The sequence below is a fragment of the Dasypus novemcinctus genome, chromosome 3 (genome assembly GCF_030445035.2).
Source record: "Dasypus novemcinctus isolate mDasNov1 chromosome 3, mDasNov1.1.hap2, whole genome shotgun sequence".
In the NCBI taxonomy this organism is placed as follows: Eukaryota; Metazoa; Chordata; class Mammalia; order Cingulata; family Dasypodidae; genus Dasypus; species Dasypus novemcinctus.
The window spans coordinates 153,862,527-153,881,429 of record NC_080675.1 but is presented as its reverse complement, the minus strand read 5'-3'; the positions used below and the strand labels follow the sequence as shown (position 1 = coordinate 153,881,429).

Here is an 18,903-nt window from a genome sequence, read left to right as displayed (position 1 = left end):
GGAGGATACTCTGGTCAACCAAATTGGTGGCATAACCTGCACCAGGTTCTGTTCCCCCAGAGAAGCTTTAAACAACTAGCAAGGCGGCGGTCTTGGCCCAGTGGTTACAAATCATGAAAGAACACTGGAACATTTGCTACAAATCATGAAAGAATATTCGTTACAAATCATGAAAGAACTGCTAACTATAGTCCCTATCTTACATTTGCTGTATTTTTCCCACAAACTACCCTATTAAATACTATGTATGAGCATTATATATTTGCTTGCGTTAATGAGAGCACATTCTCATATTTGTACTGTTAACTACAGTCCATCATCCACCAGGGTTCACTGTGTTATACAGTCCCATGTCTTGTATAATCCATCCAAAGTGTACACTCAGTGGATCTCAGGGTCATCACAGAATTGTGCTGTCATCACTCAGTCAATTTTAGAACATTCTGATTACTCAAAAAGGAAATACCCCATACCTTCTTATATCCCCCTATTGTTGACCCTAAGAAGTGATATAGTGCCTTCTTTGTCACTGCTGCAAAAATGTTACATTCTTATGATAAGGTGCATTTATGAGCACTTTACAACATATCATGTTGTAATATTGTTAATCATAGTCCATAAGTTACATTAGTTGAATTTTCCCCATGTATCACCATATTCTTAACCCCTTGTAATAGAAGAATATTCTTGTATTTGTACTATTAACAACAATCCTCACCCACCACCGAAATCAGTTATACAGTCCCTAGATTATCCTCTAGTTTCCTTTTAATTGACATTTATGTCCCTAGACTACCCTTTCAGCTACAATCACGTTTAAAAATCAGCAATTAGTAATACTCATTATAATGTGTTAAGCAGTTGGTAATACTCACTATAATGTGCTATCAGCTCTACCCATTTCTACATTTACAATCAACCTTATTAAAATTCTACATATATTCGGGAAACGGACTTTGGCCCAGTGGTTAGGGCGTCCGTCTACCACATGGGAGGTCCGCGGTTCAAGCCCCGGGCCTCCTTGACCCGTGTGGAGCTGGCCCAAGCGCAGTGCTGATGCGCGCAAGTAATGCCCTGCTACACAGGGGTGTCCCCGCGTAGGGGAGCCCCACGCGCAAGGAGTGCACCCATAAGGAGAGCCGCCCAGCGCGAAGAAGGGAGCAGCCTGCCAAGGAATGGGGCCGCCCACACTTCCCCTGCCGCTGACGACAACAGAAGCGGACAAAGAAACAAGACGCAGCAAAAAGACACAGAAAACAGACAACTGGGGTAGGGGACGGGAATTAAATAAATAAAAATAAATCTTTTAAAAAAAAAATTCTACATATATTAAGCATCAGCTCCTCCTTCTCAACTCACATTCTATCTCCTAGTAATCTATACTCTAGATTTATCTCCATGAGGTTACTCATTGTATTTAGGTCATGTTAGTGAGACAATATAATATCTGTCCTTTTGTGTCTGGCTTATTTCACTCAACATAATGTCCACAAGGTACATCCATGTTGTCATATCCATCCCGACTTCATTTCTTCTTACATCTGAATAGTATTCCATTTTATGTATATTCCACATTTTATTTATCCATTCATTGGTTGATGGACACTTGGGCTGTGATCTAGCAGTTGTGGATAATGCCACTATGAACATCCATGTTCGAATGTCTGTTTGCACCCCTGCTTTCAGTTCTTCTGAATGTATTCCTATTAGTGGGATTGCTGGATCATAGAGCAGATTTATGTTTGTTTAGCTTCCTGAGGAACTGCCAAAGTGTCTTCCACAGAGGCTGTACTATTAAACATTCCCACAGTGAAGAAGTATTCCTATTTCTCCACATTCTCTCCAGCTCTTTAGATTTCTGTTTTTGTTGTTGTTGTTTTTAACTAATTGTGTTTCTGTAAGGAGTAAAATTGACACCTCATTGTAGTTTTGATCTGTATTTCCCAAACAGCTAGTGGTGATAAACATCTTTTCATGACCTTTTTGGCCATTTGTATTTCCTCTTTGGGAAAATGTCAAGTCTTTTCCCACTTTTTAATTGAGTTGCTTGTCTTTTTACCGCTGAGTTTTATAACCTTTTTATGTAACATGGAGATCAAACCCTTATCTGATACGTGGTTTCCAAACATTCTCTCCCATTGAGTAGGCTAGGCTGCCTTTTCACCTTATTGATAAAGTCATTTGAAGCATCGAAGTGTTTAATTTTGAGGCGGCCCCATTTATCTATTTTTTTCTGTCATTGCTCATGCTATGGATATAAGGTTTAAGAAACTATGACCTATCACAAGATTTTGAAGATGTTTCATTACATTTTCTTCTAGGAGTTTTATGATTCTAGTTTTTATATTTAGGTCTTTGATCCATTTTAAGTTAATTTTTTTTGTATAAGGTGTAAGATAGGGGTCCTCTTTCTTTCTTTTGGACGTGTCTATCCAGTTCTCCCAGTACCATTTGTTGCATAGACTCTTCTGACCCAGCTGGGAAGGTTTGACAAGCTTGTCAAAAATCACCTGACTAAATGTGAGGGTCTATCCCTGAATTCTCAATTCAATTCCATTGGGCAATATGTCTATCTTTATGCCACTACCATGCTGCTTTTACCACTGTAGCTAAATAATATGCTTTTAAGTCAGGAATGATTTTAAATGTCTTTTAGCTATGTTTTATAGTTTCCTGAATACAAGTCCTTTATGTCCTTGGTTAAGTTTGCTCTTATTATTTGATTTAGTCGCTATTTAAATGGAATTTTTTCCCTGACTCCCTCCTCAGATTGCTCACTAGTTTTGTAAAGAAATGCTACTGATTTTTGCATATTAATCTTGTGCCCTGCCACTTTGCTGAACTCATTTATTAGCTCTAGTAGCTTTATTATAGATTTTTCTGGGCTTTTCTAGGTATAGGATCCTATTATCAGCAAAAAGTGGGAGTTTTACTTCCTCCTTTCCTATTTGGGTGTCTTTTAATCCTTTTTCTTGCCTAACTGCTCTAGCTAGAACTTCCAGCACAATATTGAATAACAGTGGCAACAGCTGACATCCTTGCCTTGCTCCTGATCTCAGCAGGTAATGCGCCCAATCTCAGCAGATAATCTCAGTCTTTCACCATTGAATAAAATGTTAGCTGCGGGGGAAATGGATTTGGCCCAATGGTTAGGGCATCTGCCTACCACATGGGAGGTCCAAGGTTCAAACCCAGGGCCTCCTGACTTGTGTGATGAGCTGGCCCAGATGCAGTGCTGATGTGCGCAAGGAGTGCTGTGCCACGCAGGGGTGTCCCCCACATAGGAGAGCCCCACGTGCAAGGAGTGCGCCCCCTGAGGAGAGCCGCCCAGCGCAAAAAAAGTGCAGCCTACCCAGGAATGGCACGGCACACATGGAGAGCTGACGCATCAAGATGAAGCAAGAAAAAGAGACACAGATTCCCGGTGCCGCTGACAAGAATACAAAGTAGACACAGAAGAACACACAGCGAATGGTCACAGAGAGTAGACAACTGGAGGTGGGAGGGGGGAAGGGGAGAGAAATAAATTTTTAAAAAATTAAAAATTAAAAAAAAAAAAATCCACTAAGCTAAACTTAAAAAAAAAAAAGCTGTGGTGTGTTCATATATGCACTTTATCATGTTAGAAAAGTTTCCTTCTATTCCTATCTTTGGAGTCTTCTTATCAAGAAAGGATGCTGTATTTTGTCAAATGCTTTTTTTTGCATCAATCAAAAGGGTCATGTGATTTTTCTTCAATTTACTAATGTGATGTATTATATTGACTGATTTTCCTGTGTTGAACCACCCTTGCAAACCTGGGATAAAATTCACTTGATCATGATGTATAATTCTTTTAATGTGCTTTTGGGTTTGATTAGCAAGCATTTTGTTGAGGATTTTTGCATCTTTACTCATTAGAGGAATTGGTCTTTAATTTTCTTTTGTCGTATCTTTATCTGGCTTTGGTATTAGGGTGAAGTTGGTTGGCATCACAGAATAAGTTTGGTAGTATTCCCTCCTGTTCAATGTTTTGGAAGAGGTTGAGCAAGACTGGTATTAAATCTTGAATGATTGGCGGAATTCACTTGTGAAGACATCTTATCCTGAGCTTTTTATTTTTGGGCGGTTTTTGATGACCTTTCCAATCTCTTTGTGATTGGTTTATTGGGGTCTTCTATTTCTTCTGAGGTCAATGTAGGTTGTTCATGTGCTTCTACGAATTTCTCCATCTTGTCTAGTATCCTTCATAGTATCCTCTTACAATCTCTTTTATCTCTGTGGGGTAAGTAGTAATTCCTCCCTCTCATTTCTGATTTTATTTGCATCATCTTTCTTTTTTTGCCAGTCTAGCTAAGAGTTTATTGATTTTGTTGAACTTCTCAAAGAACCAACTTTTGGTTTCATTGATTCTATTGTTTTTTGTTCTGAATTTCATTTATTTCTGCTCTAATCTTTATTTTTTCTTTCCTTCTGCTTGCTTTGGGAATGATTTACTGCTTTTTTTCCCTAGTTTCTCCAAGTGAGCAGTTAGGTTTTGGAATTTAGCTCTTTCCTCTTATGTAACGTAAGCACTGAGAGCTATAAATTTCTCCCTTGGCACAGCTTTTGCTGCATCCCATAGGTTTTTTGTTCATTTGGTTGTTGTTGTTGTTTTTTAATAAACTTTTTAATTTTTTTAAAGGATACTTAGATTACATAAATGTTACATAAAAAATTCAGGGGATTCCCATATGCCCCGCTCCCTACCCCTCCCACATTCTCCCACATTCCCAACAACCTTCATTAGTGTGGTACATTTGTTACAATTGATGAACACATTTTGAAGCACTGCCACTAAGCATAGGTTATAGTTTACACTCTCTTCCACACATTTTTTAAAGTTATGACAAGATATATAATGGCCTGTGTTTCTTTGTTTTTGAGGTACTAGAGGAAAGGGAATGAACCCGGGACCTTTTCCATTATTTGTTTCTTTTCTTAAATTAGACAACCTAGATGAAATGGACAAATTTCTAGAAATGCACAAACAACCTACATTGACTCTACAAGAAATACAGAAAATCAACAAACCAATCACAAGCAAAGAGAGTGAATCAGTCATCAAAAATTTTTCAACAGGGTAGTGGAGGTGGCTCCAGTGACTGAGCTCTCACCTACCACATGGGAGGTCCTGGGTTTGGTTCCCAGGGCCTCTTGGAGAAGGTGAGCTGGTATGAAGCACAGGTGTGGAGAGCTGACACGACAAGATGAGGCAAAGAGACCCAATGAGGAAAGACAATGAGACATACAACAAACCAGGGAGCTGAGGTGGCTCAAGCAATTGAGCACCTCTCTCCCACATGAGAGGTCACAGGTTCGATTTCTGGTGCCTGGAGAAGACAAGCAGACACAGAGTGCAGACAGCAATGCAAACAATGGGGGGGGGGGGGGGGATAAACAAATAAATAAACCTTAAAAAAATATTCCAACAAAGAAAATCCAGGATGAGATGGTTTTACAAATTAATTCTATAGAGCACTTTGAGAATTATACAAATCCTGTTTAAACTCTTTCAAAAAAAATTAAAGAGGAGGGAAAATAAACACAGCACATTTTATGAAGATGATACCACCCTAATACCAAAGCCATACAAAGGTACAAGAAAAAAAAATTACAGATCAATCTTTCTAATGAACATAGATGCAAAAATTCTCAACAAAATACATGCAAATAGAATCCAATAGCATATCAAAGGAATTATACACTATGACCAAGTGGGATTTATTCCTGGTAGGCAAAGGTAGTTCAAAATAAGGAAATCAATTAACCTAATACAGCACCATTAACGAATTGAAGGAAAAAAACATATTATCTTGATTGATGCAGAAAAGGCATTTGACAAACTCCAGCATCCTTTCTTGATAAAAAACACTTCAAAAGATAGGAATAGAAGGAAAATTCTTCAATATGATAAAGGGCAAATTTGAAAAACCCTAGCCAATATTGTACTCAATGGGGAGAGGTTCAAAGATTTCCCTCTAAGATCAGGAACAAGAGAAGAATGCCCACTGTTACCACTGTTATTCAACATTGTTGAATAACACACAAGCTCTAGCTAGAAAAATTAGACAAGGGGGGAAAAAGGTATCCAAACTGGAAAAGAAGAAGTAAAACTCTCACTATTTACAGATGACATGATCCTATATATAGAAAATTCTGAAATGTCTATGACATGGCAATTTGAACTAATATTAATAAAAGAGTTCAGCAATGTGGCAGGATACAAGATCAATATGCAAAAATCAGTAATGTCTCTCTACACCAGTATTGAACAATCTGAGGAGGAAATCAGGAAAAAAAATTCTATTTACAATAGCAAAAAAGACTCGTATACCTAGGAATCAATTTAACCAAAGATGTACAGGATCCGTATTCAGAAAACTACAAAACAATGCTAAAAGAAATCAGTGAAGGCCTAAATAAAAGGAAAGACTTTCTATGTTCATGGACTGGAAGATTAAATATCATGAAGATGTCAATTCTACCCAAACTGATTTACAGATTCAATGCAAAACCAATAAAAATTCCAACAGCCTACTTTACAGAAATAGAAAAGGCAACTACCAAATTAATTCGGAAGGGACAATATAACTAAATAGCCAAAAGCATCCTAAAAGAGAAGAGCAATGTGGAAGGGCTCTCATTGCCTGACCTTGAAACATATTACGAAGCTACAGTGGTTAAAATAGCATGGTACTGGCATAAAGACAGACACATTGATTAGTGGAATAGAATTGAGTCTCCAGAAATAAACCCTCACCTCTTTGGCTAACAGGTGTTTGACAACCTACCAAGTCCACGTTACACAGACAAAACAGTTTCTTCAAAAAATGGTGCTGGGAGAACAGGATATCCATATACAAAACAATGAACGAGGACCCCTATCTCACTTCTTATACAAGAATCCACTCAAAATGGATCAAAGGCCTAAATATAAAAGAATATAAAAGCCAAGAACCATAAAACTACTAGAAGAAAATGTCGGGAAACAATTTCAAGATCTTGTGGTAGGTTGTGGTTTCTTGGACCTTATTCCCAAAGCATGAGAAACAAAATTTAAAAAATAGACGAATGGGACCTCCTCAAAATTAAACACTTTCGCACTCCAAAGGACTTTGTCAAAAGGATGAAAAGACAGCCAACTCAATGGGAGAAAATATTTGGAAATCACACATCCCATAAGGTTTTAATGTCCATGGTATACAAAGAGATTCTACACGCAACAATAAAAAGACAAATGACTTAAATAGACATTTGTCCAAAGAAAAAATATGAATGACCAAAAAACACAAGAAAAAATGTTCAGCATCACTACAATGAGAGATCATTTCATACCTAACGGAATGGCCACTACTAACAAAACAGAAAATTGCAAGAGTTGGATAGGGTATAGGAGAGACAGGAACATTATACATTGCTGGTGGGAATGTAGAATGATACAGCCACTGTAGAGGACTGTTTGGCATTTCCTAAGGAAGTTGAATAAAGATTTGCCACGGTGCCTTTGGGACTTGGAGTTGCCCTGGATGGTGCTTCAGGGGCAATCACCGGACATTGTAAATCCTCCCAGGGCTCACTGGATGGAATGGGGGAGAGTGTGGGCCATGATGTGGACCAATGACCATGAGGTGCAGAGATACCCAGAGATGTACTTACCAAATGCAATGGATGTGTCATGATGATGGGAGTGAGTGTTGCTGGGAGGAGGGAGGGGTGCGGTGGGGGTGGTGGGGTTGAATGGGACCTCATATTTTTTAATGTAATATTTTTACAAAATCAATAAAAAATAAAAAAAATAAAAAAAAAAAAGATTTGCCACGTGACTGCAATACCACTACTAGGTCTATAACCAGAAAACTGAGAGCAATGACATGAACAGACATCTGCACACTGATGCTCATTGTGGCATTATTCATGATTGCCAAAAGATGGAAACAACCCAGATGTCCATCAATCAATGAAAGTATAAACAAACTGTGGTGTATACACACAACAGAATATTATGCAGCTGTAAGAAGAAATGAAGTAGTGAAGCATATGACAACATGGATGAACTTAGAGAACATTATGTTGAGTGAAACAAGCTAGATGCAAAAGGACAAATACCATATGACTGTGCTATTATGAACTAAATATATTTGATAAACTCATGCAGTTAATAACTAGGATATAGGTCACCAAAAAATAGAATGATGTTAGAGAACAGAAAGCTGAGGGTTAATCTGTGTAGAATAGGGGAAAAGGTTGTTACTTTGGAAATGAATAAAAAAGGTAAAAGCACATCATAGTGTTTGTAACTAGCAGTGCTATTATATGGGTATGACAGTAACAAAGGGAAAGTCTAAGATCATGTATACTACTAGAGGGAAAGCTAAAAAATGCAACATGAGACTGTATAGCATAGTAAAATTTCATGTCAAATATGAATATGGATAAAACTGCATCTATAAGACTGTTTTTCTTTGAAACTGAACAAATGTGTGTTAATGTTATAAGATGTTAATATCAGACAAAAATACAACCAAAAAAAACTATAGACAGTAGTATATTGCAATAGATTAATAATCTTCCAGTAAGGGTAAAAAAAAAAAAAATATATATATATATATATATGCACACTAAGGGAAAGAAACTAGACACAGGTACTACATATTGCTTGATTCCGTCTATACAAAATATAAATACAATAAATTAGAGAGAGAGAGACAGGAATAGAATACAGCTGTGTATGGCAGGTGAAACTTAAGAGAGATTGAGGGGTGATACATTTTTGTCTGTTTTTAAAAAATTATTATTGGAATAATGAAACTGCTCTAATAATTATCAAATTGATAAATGCACAGCTATGTGTTTATATCAAATACCTTTGATTGTACATTTTGGATGAACTGTATGCTTTATTAATATATTAATGTATCAATAAAATTGACTTTGTTTAAAAAAATATAGAAGGGGGAGTGGATGTGGCTCAAGCAGTTGAATGCCTGCTTCCCACATGGGAGGTCCCAGGTTTGGTTCCCAGTGCCTCCTGAAAACAAAACAAAATGAAACAAACAAACAAACAAGAAAACAAATGAAAAACCAACTCGGGAGAGCTGATGTGGCTCAGTGGTTGAGCACTGGATTCCCAATATGAGGTCCAGGTTTCAATTCCAGGCCCTGGTACCTCTTAAAAAAAAAGAAAGAAAGAAAGAAATTCTATCTATATATATAGGGATACTTTCAGGAAGATGGCAGACTAGAAAGACCCAGGACTTTCTTCTCTCCCAGAAAAATAGCTAGAGGACTGGCAGAAATGGCCTGGAAAAAAATTTTCTAGGGATTAGGACAACAGGGTAAGGCTGGACACAGCCTAGAAGAGAGAGGGATAAAGGAAAAGAATCATGGGAAGCGGATTTGGTTCAACGGATAGAGCATCCGCCTACCACATGGGAGGTCAAGGGTTCAAACCCGGGGCCTCCTGACCCGTGTGATGAGCTGGCCCATGCACAGTGCTGATGTGCGCAAGGAGTGCCGTGCCACACAGGGGTGTCCTCCGTGTAGGGGAGCCCCACGTGCAAGGAGTGCGCCCCATAAGGAGAACCACCCCATGCGAAAAAAGTACAGCCTGACCAGGGGTGGTGCTGAACACACAGAGAGGTGACACAGCAAGATGACCCAATAAAAGGAGACAGAGATTCCTGGTGCCACTGACAAGAATAAAAGTGGACACAGAAGAACACACAGTGAACGGACACAGAGAGCAGGCAAATAGGGGAGGGGAAGAGAAATAAATAACCTTAAAAAAAAAAAAAGTATCATGAAGGCAGAACTGTAAGTTAAAAGCTGCAACTGCAAATGCAGGTATCACCCCCCACCTTATACACTTCTGAAATCTCAGGTCTCAGAGCTGGTGGCTGTAGACAAATGGGGCCCCAGGGAACCAACTCTCCAGGAAAGGGGAGGAAGAGGTACACAGACTAAGGCTGAGTCAGCCTTTGACCAAGTTCATTCTGCTGTGTCCCATGACTATGTCCAGGCTGGGGGTGCCACACCACTGTTTGCCTTGAGAGCCAGCAGGGACTACAGACCTCCAACCCACTCAGTCTCCCTCTCTACTGACTGGGACTGGCTGTTGAGGACGCAAGGGGAGTGGGATTATTTCTTACTCAGGAAAAGGGAGGGGGCTGTCAGCAAAGGTAGAACGGTGTCTGAGAAAGTTTGAATTATAAGGCTCTTAGCCTCCAGGCAGGATCCTCTATCATACTAACCCGGTCCATGTTGCAGAAAACACACTTGGATCAGGCATTGAACTGGGTGGGTCTGCAACACATTACAGGTCTATGGCCCACATTTGAGCAATTAATAGGGATAATCCTAAAGACCCAGAACACACTGAACCAAGAATCAAAGAACAGCAGTAACACATGGCCTCCTGCTACTAAGTCTCCTAGAAAGAGAATCTCACCATCCTAATCAGATGTCTAGACATCAGCAAAAAATTACAAGCTATACTAAGAAAAATGGAAGAAATGGCCCAAGAAAAGGAATATATCAAAGCCCCAGAAGAGACACAGGATTTGAGACAAGTAATCCAAGACATGTACACTAATTTTCAAAATCAAATTAATGAGTTAACAGGCAATACAGCTAAAGAGATAAAGGACATCAAGAAGACACTGAGCGAACACAAAGGAGTATTAGAAAATCTGAATAGAAAGAAACAGAGCCCATGGGAATGAAAGAAACAATGGGTGAGATAAAAAACACATTAGAGTCATACAACAGCAGGCTTGAAATGATAGAAGAAAGAATAAGTGATACAAAAGACAGGACAGCTTAAATGAAGACAGGAAAAAAGAGAGAAAAAAATGGAAAAAAACTGAGCAGGGGCTCAAGGAGGTGAATGATAGCATGAAAGGCAACAACATATATGTCATGGGAGTTCCATTAGAAGAAAAGGAAAGGGGGAAGAAAGAGTATCTGAGGAAATAATGGCTGAAAATTTCCCAACTCTCATGGAAGAAATGAACTTACATGTCCAAGAAGTGCAGCATACCCCTATCAGAATAAATCCAAACTGACCTACTCCAAGACACATACTAACCAGAATGTCAAACATCAAAGATAAAGAGAAAATTCTGAGAGCATCAAGGGAGAAGGAAGCCAAAACATTCAAGGGATGCCCAGTAAGACTTAGTGCATATTTCTCATCAGAAACCATGAAGGTGAGAAGACAGTGGTATGATACAAAAGAAACATCTTAAAGATCTTGTGGTAGGTGGTGGTTTCTTACCCTTAACACCCAAAGCACGAGCAAGAAAAGAAAAAATAAATGCAACGACCTCAAAATTAAACACTTTTGTACCTCAAAGGACTTTATCAAAAGAGTGAAAAAGCAGCTGACTCAATGGGAGAAAATGTTTGGAAATCATACATCTGATAAGGGTTTAGTATCCATGATACATAAAAGGATGCTACAACTCAACAATAAAAAGACGAATGACCAGATTGAAAAATGAGCAAAAGACTTGAATAGACATTTATTCAAAGAAAAAATACAAATGGCAAAAAAACACATGAAAAAATGTTCAACTTCACTAGCAATTAGGGAAATGCAACTCGATGCTACAATGAGATATCATTTCACACCTATTAGAATGGCCACTATTAAAAAGTCAGAAAATTACAAGTGCTGGAGAGGATGTGGAGAAACAGGAACACTTATTCACTGCTGGTGTGAATGTAGAAATGGTTAACACTGTAGAGACTACTTGACCATTCCTAAGTAAGCTGAATATAGATTTGCCACATGACCCTGCAATAGCAATACTGTGTATATGTCTAGAAGAACTGAAGCAGTGACACGAACAGACATCTGCACACTGAAGTTCATACCGGTGTTATTCATGATTGCCAAAAGTTGGAGACAACCCAGGTGTCCATCAACCAATCAATGAATAAAAAACAAATGGTGGTATATTCCCACGATGGGATTTATGCTGCTATAAGAATAAATGAAGTTATAAACAAACCATATGACAATATGGATGACCCTGAAAGACATTATGTTGAGTGAAACAAGCCAGATACAAAAGGACAAATACTGTATGATTGTGCTACTATGAATCATTAGTGTAAACTCATGATTTAATAACTTGAATATGGGTATAGTAGTTGGATATTATTGATGATTTCTGAAAAGAAATACTGAATTATGTTTGTAAACTGGTCTTTTCCTCTGGGCATATGAGATTATATTTACTTGATTATCATCAAGTAAACCTCTTGTGTCAGTAGGGTGTTGAGACCCCACCCCTTGGTGGGTTGGGACTCACAGATAAAAAGCATGGCAAAGGACAGTTGAGGGTTTTTAATGTTGGAATTTTGATGTTGGAGTTTGATGCTGAAGATGGAGCTCCAGGGAGAGAGACAGAGCCGTTCACCTGATAGACCTTGTGGAGAGAGGCAAAGTCTAGAAAGCCTCATAGTCTACAGCTGACCTTGTGGAGAAACCAGAGGAGCTGAGTCCAAAGGAACGCAGGAAGCCTGAACCTTCGCAGATTGTTGGCAGCCATCTTGCTCCATCCAGCAAGTGAAAATAGACTTTGGTGAGGGAAGTAACTTATGCTTTATGGTTTGGTATCTGTAAACTCCTATCCCAAATAAATACTCTTTATAAAAACCAACCAATTTCTGGTATTTTCCATCAGCACCCCTTGGGCTGACTAATACAATGGGTCACCAGAAAATAGAATGAGGTTACTGAATGGAAAGCTGAGGGTTAACTTTTGCAGAATTAATAAAAGGGATGTCAATCTTTGCAAATGAATAGAAAAGGTGAAGGCCTAACATAATTGTTTGTAACTAGCAGTACTAATATGTGGTTATGAAATGGGTTTAAAGGGAAAGTAAATAAAAGGAAAGGTAAAAAATGTAACATGTGTCTTATAAGCATAGTAAAACCACATGTGAAATATGAATATGGGTAAAATTGCATATATAAGACCATCTTTCTTTGAAACTGAACAAACATATGTTAATACTACAAGATGTTAATATCAGACCAAAAAACATTATGCTAAGTGAAACAAGACATGAAGTACTATATGTTGTATGATGTAAAATGTAAAATATAAATCAATTTTAAAGACAAAATTAGATCGGTGGATACGTAGGGCTGGGGAAGGACTGCTAAAAGGTATGGATTTTTTCTTTTTGGAGTAATGAAATTGTTCTAAAATTTTTGTGGTGATGAATGCACAACATTGTGATTACACTACAAGCCATTGATTATATACTTTGGCTAGATCGTATGGTATGTGTACATAGCATGATAAAACTTTAATAAATAAATAAATGTCCAAGAATAGCCAGAAACAACAGCTAGGTATAGCAGGGGAAGCACAAAGATTGAGAGGTGAAAACAATTTTTTTCCTTGTTTAGTATTATTGAAATAATGAAAATGCCCTAATAATGATTGAAGTGGTGAATGCATAACTATGTGATTATACCAAATATCATTAATGGTGCATTTTGCATGACTTGTATGCTTTATTAATATGTATCAATATAACTGATTTGTTTAAAAAAAATAGAGTTTCTGTGGCTAAAAGATTTCAAATGGAGTCTTGAGGTTATCCTCTTATGGAGGTCTCAACCAGATGTCATAAATTGCCAAAGTATGCAAAACTTAAGCAACAATGTTCCTTAAAACCCTAAGGATATCCAGACACCATAAACAAGATAAAAAAACTCAGTTAACTAAACTGGAGTACCCCAAATATCCACCGACCACAAACAACTTGTCTAATCTCCTACTTTTCCTTTAAAAACCCTTGCCTTGGAAAAGTCAAGGGAGGATATGATTCAGGCTGCTACCTGAAACTGTGCTCTCCAATTTGCAATTCTAAGATCCCAAATAAATGCCTCTATTGCTTTGCAGCTTAATTTATTTCTTGTTTGACAAAAGAATTTATGGCAGAAAATGTCCCAAATTTAAGGAAAGACATGCATACATACATTTGAGAAGCCCACGGAACCCCATACAGTATAAACCCAAAAGAAAACCATTCCTAGACATATCATAGTCAAACCAAGGACAAGAAGAGAGTTGTAAAATCTGCAAGAGAAAAGCAACATTTATGGACAATGGAACCCCAATAAGATTAAGTGCAGGTTTCATATCAGAAGCCAGGGAGCCAAGTAGGCAGGACAAAATGTTTCAAGTGCTGAAAGAAAAGAATTTCCAACCAAGAACATTACATCTGGTGAGACCATCTTTCAAAAATGAATGAGAGGAAAGCAGATTGGCTCAAGCTGTTGAATGCCTGCTTCCCACATACAAGGTCCCAGGTTCAGTTTCTGGTGCTTCCTAAAAACAAAAAACAAACAACAAGCAAACAACAAAATAACCAATTTGGGGGAGCCAATGTGGCTCGTGGTTGAGTGCTGGCTTCCCACATACAAGGTCTGGGGTTCAATCCCCAGACCCAGGTTCTTAAAAAAAAAAAGGTAAGAGAGTAAGACATTCTCAGATAAATGAAAGCTGAGGAGTTCATCAACATAAGATCTGCAATGCTAAATGGTGTTCTTTAGACTGAAAGTAAGACATTAGATATGAGATGAAAGTGACATAAAGAAACAAAGATCTCCAGTAAAGGTAACTATATGGATAAATATAAATGGCAGTATTATGATATTGTATATTTTTGTATGTAACTCCACACTTTACAGGTCCTAAAATGCAAATGCATAAAAAGTAAACTAAATCTTTGGATATGGACATATAATGTATAAAGATATCATTTGTAACAAGGATGACAAAATGGGGACAGAGGGATAGAGAAACAGTGTATATGTATGCTACTGAAGTTAAATTGGTGTCAAATCAAATGTAACAGTTATAGAGTTAGTATATTAAATTTAATCCCCATGGTAACTACAAAGAAAATATCTGAAAAAATATATACAGAGGAAATGAGAAGGGACTCAAAATGGTATACAACAAAAAGAATCAAATAAATATAAAAGTAGCCATTAACAGAAGAGTTAAAGGACAAAAAAAGGTATATAACTGTATTAGTCAGCCAAAGGGGTGCTGATGCAAAATACCAGAAACCTGTTGACTTTTATAAAGGGTATTTATTTGGGGCAGGAGCTTACAGATACCAGGCCATAAAGCATAAGTTACTTCCCTCACTAAAGTTCATTTCCATGTGTTGAAGCAAGATGGCTACCAACGTGTGCCAGGGTTCAGGCTTCCTGGGTTCCTCTCTTCCCAGGTCTTGCTTCTCTCTGGGATCAGGGTTCCTCTCTTCCTGGGGCTTACTTCTCTTTCTTCTGTGTGCTTACTTCCCAGGGCTCTAGCTTATGACTTGAGCATCAAACTCCAACATTTAAAACCCTCCAACTCTGTCTTTTGCCATGCCTTTTATCTGTGAGTCCCCACCGACCAAGGGGTGGGGACTCAACGCCCTACTGATGTGGCCCAATCAAAGCCCTATTCATAATTTTTTTTTAAAGATCTGTTTTTTATTTATTTCTCTCCCCTTCCCACCCACCCCCACTGTTGTCTGCCCTCTATGTCCATTCATTGTGTGTTCTGTGTCTGCTTGCACCCTCAGTGGCACCAGGAAACTGCATTTCTTTTTTATTGCATCATTTTGCTGTGTCAGCTCTCCACAAGTGCAGCGCCACTCATGGGCAGGCTGCACTTTTTCACGTGGGGCGGCTCTCTTGCAGGGCACACTCAGCACTCCTTGTGCACAGCAGCTCTATGCATGGGCCAACTCAACACATGGGTCTGGAGGCGCTGGGTCTCGAACCCCGGACCCTCCATTTGGTAGGCGGATGTTCTACCATTTGAGCCACGTCTGCTTCCCCCTAATCATCATTTAATCATGCCCACATACAGACCAGTTTACAAACATAATCCAATATCTATTTTTGGAATTCATAACTATATCAAAGTGCTCAACTTATGAAGAACAAACAGAAATATGGCAAAAGAAAGTACTGTAAGAATTGGATGTGGCTCAAGTGACAGGGCCTCCACCTACCCTATGGAAGGACCTGGATTCACATGGGTGGGTGTGTATGCCTATCTGCCACGCCTTTTTGTCTCTTTCAAAACGGAGCTTTGGAAATTTTTTTTTCTAGTTTTTTTTTTTTTTAGATTTATTTTCTTTCTCTCCCCTTCCCACCACCCCTACCCCAGTTGTGTGCTCTCATGTCCATTCACTGTGTGTTCTTCTGTGTCCACTTGCATTCTTGTCAACAGCATTGGGAATCTGTCTCTTTTTGGTTGCATCATTTTGCTGCGTCAGCTCTCCGTGTGCACAGCGCCACTACTGGGTGGGCTGCACTTTTCACACAGAGTGGCTCTCCTTATGGGGCATACTTCTTGTGCATGGGGCATCTGCGTGTCAAGCCAGTCCCCATTTGGCGAGCAGAGTGCCTGTGCGGTGAGCCAAGTGCTGTGTGGGTGCCCACACAGCAAGCTGAGTGCCAACATTGTAAGCCAAGTGCCCAAGCAAGTGCCCATATGGCAAGCTGAGTGCCCACGCAAGTGCCCGCATGGCAAGCCAGTGCCCACACAATTAGCCAAGTGCCCACGCAGCAAGCTGAGTGTCCATGTGGTGAGGTAGTGCCCGCACAAGTGAGTCACACAGCAAGATCATGATGTAACAAAAGAGACGAATGGAGAGCCAAGTTGAAGCACAGCAGAGACCAGGAACTGAGGTGGTGCAATTGTCAGGGAACCTCTCGCCACATCAGACGTCCCCAGGATTGAATCCCAGTGAATCCTAGAGGAGAAAGATGAGAAGAAAAGACAAAAAGAGAAACAGATACAGACGATCACACAGCAAATGGATACAGGCAGCAACAAACAAACAAACACAAAATGTTACACAGCAAGGTGGGGGAGGGGGAGGGGAAGAAAAATAAAACGAAAAAAATTATTGAAAAAAAAAAGTCCTGCATTATCAGTAGTTACTTTAAATGTAAATGGATAAACTATGGAGTCAAAAGGCAGAGACTGGAACAAGAGAGTTAAAAAAAACATGACCTAACTATGCTATTTGTAAGAGATTCACCTTAAATTCAAAGACACAAGTAGGTTGAAAGTGAAAGGGTGGGAAAAAATATTCCATGTAAATAATAACCAAAAGAGAGCTACAGATCAAATAACATAGACTTTAAGTGAAAATCTTACAGAAGACAAAAGACACTATATACTAATAAAGGGGTCAAGTGAACAAGATTTAACTTCTATAAATACAGTTGCACCTAACAGCTGAGCCCTAAAATATATGAAGCAACAATTGACAGGTTTGAAGGGAGAAATAGATGGTTCTACATTAATAGCAGGAGCCTTCAGAGCCTTCAAAACACTACTTTCAATAACGGATAGTACATCTAGACAGAAGACCAATGAGGAAATAGAAGACTTGAACGATACTATAAACCATTTAGACTGAGCAGACAAACAGGGAATACATCACCTAAAGCAAAATACGCATTCTTCTCAAATGCAAATGGGTCATATGTTAGGTCACAAAAGAAGTCTCAATAAATTAAAAAATTTTGAAATCATACAATGCATCTTCTCTCATCACAACAGAATGAAGTTAGAAATCAATAATAGGGAAAACTGAAAAATTCACAAATACATGGAAATTAAACAATGTACTCTTAAACAACTAATAGATTAGAGAGGAAATCACATACAAGATACCAAAATTTATGAGATGTGGCAAAGGTAGTGCTGAAAAGGAAATTTAAACTCTGAATGCTTACATTAAAAAGTAAGGGGGAAGCAGATGTGGCCTGCATACCACATGGGAGGTCCCAGGTTTGGATGCTGGGGTCTCTTAAAGAAGATGAGCAGATGCTGCACCTGCTGCAACAAGGTAGATGCCAGACCCACCACAACTAGCTAGACATTACACTGCCGCAAGGAGCAGATGTCTAAACAAGCAGATGCCACAAGATAGCAGACACTGCAGCCTGTGGGAAGTGGATGTGGTTCAGGCCATTGGGCACTCGCCTCCCAAGTGGGAGGTCTCAGGTTCGGTTCCCAGTGCCTTTCGGAGAAGGTGAGCAAACAATGGGGAAGCAAACAATGAGGAAACAGATGAGAGACCCTCTGGGGGGCTGTATAAAAAAAAAGTAAATTAAAAAATCTTTAAAAAAAAAAATTAAAGCGGCAGAATAAAATCAAACCTTGGTTCTTTGAAAAAAATCAATAAAATCAACAAATTTAGCTAGGGTGACAAAGAAAACAAGAGGATGCAAGCAATTAAAATTGGAAATGAAAGAGGGGTGTCATTACTATCAACCCCACTGAAATAAGTATTATTAAGAGGTTACTATAAGCAATTATATGCCAACAAATTAGATAAACTAGATGAAATGGACAAATTCCTGGAAACACACTAACTACCAACACTGACTCAAGAAGAAATAGATCTTTTTTTTTTTCAAAGATTTCTTTTATTTATTCCTCTCCCCTTCCCCCTTGTTGTCTGCTGTGTCCATTCGCTGTGCATTCTTCTGCGGCACTGGGAAACTGCGTCTCTTTTTTGTTGCATCATCTTGCTGCATCAGCTCTCCGTGTCTGTGGCGCCACTTCTGGGTGGGCTGCGATTTTTTCACACAGGGTGGCTCTCTTTGTGGGGCACACTCTTTGCGCGTGGGGGACCCCTACGCGGGGACACCTCTGCATGGCATGGCACTCCTTGTGGGTGCAGCACTGTGCATGGGCCAGCTTACCACATGGGTCAGGAGACCCTGGGGATCAAACCCTAGACCCTCCATATGGTAGACAGATGCTCTATCAGTTGAGCCATGTTCACTTCCCAAGAAGAAACAGATCTTAACAAACCAATAGCTAGTAA

At 39.0% G+C, this 18,903-nt stretch overlaps 1 protein-coding gene across 3 annotated transcripts in view; it reads right to left on the bottom strand.

The window, feature by feature from the left end:
- TBC1D2B (TBC1 domain family member 2B) overlaps positions 1-18,903 on the bottom strand; it is a 122,829-nt gene that overhangs the window by 22,691 nt on the left and 81,235 nt on the right. The window lies entirely within an intron of this gene.